This window comes from Oncorhynchus nerka, linkage group LG28, assembly GCF_034236695.1.
Source record: "Oncorhynchus nerka isolate Pitt River linkage group LG28, Oner_Uvic_2.0, whole genome shotgun sequence".
Taxonomy (NCBI): Eukaryota; Metazoa; Chordata; class Actinopteri; order Salmoniformes; family Salmonidae; genus Oncorhynchus; species Oncorhynchus nerka.
The window spans coordinates 22,890,742-22,896,620 of NC_088423.1; positions in this window are offsets into that span (position 1 = coordinate 22,890,742).

Genomic DNA, 5,879 nt, shown 5'->3' on the forward strand with positions numbered 1-5,879 from the left:
CTGACAGCGGATCAGATAACGGTCATCGTGGCCTCGGGTGAGTGGTGGCAGTCACATAACCTAAGCAGGCTGCTAAACTATGAACATATCATACAGCATTCAGGCTACATAAACATTTTGCTCTTATTGTCTAACTGTTGGTTGTTTAGGTTATGTATATTTTGCATGTGTTAGGCCGATACGTAAGCTTATTAAAGATCAGTGATTACTATCAAGAGCCGTGTGCGGTTTACTTTTTCCTTAATCTTGTTCAACTGTTACCATGCACCTGCAAAAAAGATTGCTCAGATGTGCGAATGGTTTTTACATTTTTATAAATAATATGTAAAAGCAATCGTGCATAACCTATATGTTTACTTTAATGTCTCACATGTTTTATAAAGTATTTTCATGCCTGTCTTCTTGTTGTTTTATTTTCTGTAGTGTCCTGCCTGGCGTTCTTCGTAGTGATTCTCATGCTCCTGGTGGTCCTGTACAGGAAAGACCTTCTCTGCCGCAGTGTGTGGAGCTACCAGGCCACCCAACACTATACAGTAAGACTATACATAGCTCAGTTGTTAGGGCATGTCACTTGCAACGCCAGGATAGTGGGTTTGATTTCCGGGACCACCCATACCAAAGATGCATGACTGTAAATTGCTTTGGATTAAAGCAAAATGACTTATATTATAATTATATAATATGTTATGAATATGTTATAAACAGGGAAACATGTTATAAATGCCTAATGTATATTAAGACCCTCTCTGATAGGAGTGTGGTACTCGAGGCTAGGGAAACTTCCATAAATCATTCAATCTAATCAAAATCCCATTTTATTCATCACTTGCTTCGTAAACAACAGTGAAATGCTTACTTACAGCCCTTCCCAACAATGCATAGAGAAAGAAAATAGAGAAATAATATTATTTTATAACACAATAATAAAGTAATAAATGCACAATGAGTAAAGATAATTTGGCTATATACACAGGGTACCAGTATCGAGTCGATGTGCAGGGGTACGAGGTAATTGGTGTGGAGATAGAAGCTGTTCAGGATCCTGTCGGTTCCAGACTTGATCAGTACCGATTACTGTGCCGTAGCAGAGAGAACAGTCTATGACTTGGGTGGCTGGGGTCTTTTACCATTTTTAAGGGCCTTCCTCTGACACCGCCGGGTATAAAGGTCCTGGATGGCAGGGAGCTCAGCTCCAGTGATGTACTGGGCTATACACAATACCCTCTGTAGTGCCTTGCAGTCGGATGCCAAGCAGTTGCCAGTTGATCATCTCCTTTGTCTTGCTGACATTGAGGGAATGGTTGTTGTTCTGGAACAACACTGCCAGGTCTCTGACCTTCTCCCTATAAGCTGTCTCATAGTCATTGGTGATTAGGCATACCACCATTGTCGACAAAAACTTCATGATGGTGTTGGAGCCATGCAGGCCACACAGTTGTGGGTGAACAGTGAGTACAGGAGGGGACTAAGCACGCACCCCTGAGGGGCCCCCGTGTTGAGGCTCAGCATGGCGAATGTGTTGTTGCCTAGCCTCACCACCTGGGACGGCCTGTCAGGAAGTCCAGGGTCCAGTTGTAGAGAGAGGTGTTCAGTCCCAGGGTCCTTAGCTTAGTGATGAGCTTGGAGGGCACTATGGTGTTGAACGCTGAGCTGTAGTCAATGAACAGCATTCTCACATACACTATATAAGAAAGTATCTGGACACCGCTTCAAATGAGTGGATTCAGCTATTTCAGCCACACCCGTTGCTCACAGGTGTATAAAATTGAGCACACAGCCATGCAATCTCCATAAACAAACATTAGTAGTAGAATGGCCTTACTCAGTGACTTTCAATGTGGCACTGTCATAGGATGCCACCTTTCCAACAAGTTAATTTGTGAAACTTCTGCCCTGCTGGAGCTGCCCCAGTCAACTGTAAGTGCTGTTATTGTGAAGGTGAAATGTCTAGGAGCAACAACGGCTCAGCCGCAAAGTGGTAGGCCACACAAGCTCACAGAACGGTACCGACGAGTGCTGAAGTGCGTAGCGCATAAAAATAATATGTCCTCGGTTGCACAGGGACTGAAGACACTTGCCACTCTCAAACAAGGTTCAGTGTTGCTGCCTGGTAGACTTGTGTCACTGGGCAGCTCCCGGCTGGGTTTCCCTTTATAATCTGCAATAGTTTGCAAGCCCTGCTACATCCGATGAGCATCAGAGCCGGTGTAGTAGTATTTGATGTTAGTCCTGTATTGACGCTTTGCCTATTTGATGATTTGTCGGAGTGCGTAACGGATTTCGTATGAGCTTCCGGCTCCTTGAAAGCGGCTGCAACAAGCCGTAGCTCAGTGTGGATGTTGCCTGTAATCCATGGCTTCTGGTTGGGATATGTATGTACGGTCACTGTGGGAACAATGTCGTCGATGTAGTTATTAATGAAACCCGGTGACTGATGTGATAAACTCCTCAATGCTATCGGATTAATCCCGAAAAATAATAATAAAAATAATCCAGTCTGCACCAGTGAAACAGTCCTGTATCTTAACATCGCGTCATCGGACCACTTCCGTATTGAGTGCGCCACTAGTAGTTCCTGTTTAAGTTTTTGATTGTAAGCAGGGATAGGGAGGCTATTAGGTACGAAGTATATCATTTTTCCTGCGTTAACTTCAATGGCCACTAGGCGTGCCGCCTCTGGATGAGCATTTTCTTGTTTTATTATGTCCATATGCTGCTCGTTGAGTGAGGTCTTAGTACCCTCATCAGTTTGTGGTGGTTAATAGACAGCTATGAAAAACAGATGAAAACTCTCTTGGTAAATAGTATGGTCTACAGCTTATCATGAGGTATTCTAACTCAGGCAAGCAGAACCTCGAGACTTCCTTAATATTAGAGATCGCGCACCAGCTGTCATTAACAAAGAGACACACACGTAGGGAACAGGGTGTCATTTGGGATACCGAACTCAAGTGCCTTTGTTCACCTGACGTAGAAGTCCTCACAATCAAATGCCAACCATATTATCTCCCAAGAGAATTCTCGTCGGTTATTGTCATAGTCGTGTATATCCAACCACCTGTCACGCCCTGACCATAGAGAGCTTTTATTCTCTATGTTGGTTAGGTCAGGTGTGATTTAAGGGTGGGTTATCTAGGTGAATTGTATTTCTATACTGGCCTAGTATGGTTCCCAATCAGAGGCAGCTGTTTATCATTGTCTCTGATTGGGGATCATATTTAGGTAGCCATTTCCCCATTGTGTTTTGTGGGATCTTGTCTATGTATAGTTGCCTGAGAGAATTATATTAGCTTCATGTTTTGTTTGTTCGCTTTGTTGTTTTTGTATTGTTGCTTTTGAGCCCTACAAGGCTGTACGTTCATTTGTTACTCTTTATTGTTTTGTTGCTGGTTCATATTTAAATAAATTATGATGAACCCAAACGACGCCGCGCCTTGGTCAACTCCTTATGACGAACGTTACACCGCCCTCAAGCCGATACCACGACGGCCCTCAAGGAACTTCACTGGACTCTATGCAAACTGGAAACCATATATCCTGAGGCTGCATTTATTGTAGCTGTGGATTTTAACAAAGAAAATTTGAGAACAAGGCTACCTAAATTCTATCAGCATAATGATTGTAGCACTCACGCTGGCAAAACACTGGACCACTGCTACTCTAACTTCCGTGATGCATACAAGGCTCTCCCCTGCCGTCCTTTCGCCAAATCTGACCACGACGCCATTTTGCTCCTCCCTTCCTATAGGCAGAAACTTGTGACAAGGACTATTCAACGCTGGTCTGACCAATCGGAATCCACACTTCAAGATTGTTTTGATCACGCGGACTGGGACATGATCCTGGTAGCCTCATAAAATAATACTGATTTATACTCTGATTCGGTGAGTGTGTTTATAAGGAAGTGCATAGGAGATGATGTACCCACTGTGACTATTCAAACCTACCCTAACCAAAAACTGTGGATAGATGGTGGCATTCGCGCAAAACTGAAAGTGTGAACCACCGCATTAAACCATGGAAAGGTGACTGGGAATATGTCAAAATACAAACAGTGTAGTTATTCCCTCTGGCAAGGAAATCAACAGTGAAGAGGCGACTCCGGGATTCTGGCCTTCTAGGCAGAGTTCCTCTGTTCAGTGTCTGTTCTTTTGCCCATCTTAATCTTTTATTTTTATTGGCAAGTCTGAGATGTGGCTTTTTCTTTGCAACTCTGCGTAGAAGGCTAGTATCCCAGAGTCGCCTCTTCACTGTTGACGTTGAGACGGGTGTTTTTTGTGGGTACTATTTAATGAAGCTGCCAGTTGAGGACTTGTGAGGTGTAAGTTTCTCCAACTGCAAACTATAATGTACTTGTCCTCTTGTTAATTTGTGCACTGGGGCACTCTTTCTATTCTGGTTACAGCCAGTTTGTGCTGTTCTGTGAAGGGAGTAGTACACAGCATTGTACGAGATCTTCAGTTTCTTGGCAATTTCTCGCATGGAATATCCGTCATTTCTCAGAACAAGAATAGACTGAGTTTCAGAAGAAAATCCTTTGTTTCTGGCCATTTTGAGCCTGTAATCAAACCCACAAATGCTGATGCTCCAGATACTCAACTAGTCTAAAGAAGGCCAGTTTTATTGCTTCTTTAATCAGAACAACAGTTTTCGCTGTGCTAATATAATTGCAAAAGGGTTTTCTAATGATCAATTTGCCTTTTAAAATGATAAACTTGGATTAGCTAACACAACATGCCATTGGAACACAGGAGTGAAGGTTGCTGATAATGGGCCTCTGTATGCCTATGTAGATATTCCATTTAAAAAAATCAGCCGTTTCCAGCTACAATAGTCCTTTTCTAAGAGGCCCCAAACTTTTGAATGATAGTGTATATACTGTATTTTATACCATCTTGCCTATGTCGCTCGGTCATCGCTCATCCATATATTTATATGTATATATTCTTAATCCATCCCTTTACTTAGATTTGTGTTTATTAGGTAGTTGTTGTGTAATTGATAGATTACGTGTTAGATATTGCTGCACTGTCGGAACTAGAAGCACAAGCATTTCGCTACACTCGCAATAACATCTGCTAACCATGTGTATGTGACCAATAAAACTTGATTTGATTTGACCATGTAACTGGTCTGGTGGTATTATGAGACCATCGTCTAATCTAAGGCAATGGGGGGCCAATCTTATCAACAAAGGGATCTAATGTATGGCTGTTTTAAAATGTTTACGTGAATAAGATTCCCTGTATCTCTTACGATACAGACCTGAGAGAGCAAGCAGTGACAGCTCAGTAAATTAAAGGTTAAGATTAATACCCCCTGCTTTTTGTATCCATATTTTTCTCCCCTATCGAGAATGCAACCACAGCTAAACTCTCCTTTGACCTTTTTGTGGTTGTATCAACAAAATTGTTTTTATTCTGTTACTATACAATAATTTGCTATTCAACCATAGGAGAGAGTAATAGGATACGGCATGTGTCAAAATTGATTGATTGCTGACCTTATGACCTGATGACATGTACTGAATATGTGCCCCCGCCCCGCCCCCCCTGTTCGTGTGGTCATGTGTTAGAGGGTGTTTGAACTTTTGGGGCCCATGCCCCCTCCACCCCCCCAGTGGTTGTTATCTATGAAGCAGGAATGTCTGGGGCTATAGATAGCGCTGGGGCCTCAGCATTATAAATGTCCAGAACAAGCCATTTTTTAAGAACTGAATATTAAGCATCTAAAAATATGTCTACAAGGGGAATTCTCGGAGTGCTCTGTAGCTCATGTCACGAACCCAACGCCAAAAGCTTGGAGGATATTTTGGTAGAGGCTCCCGAATGTTTTAACGGATTTCTGTGTACAAGCGAGGGCCATATTTCGTACATATT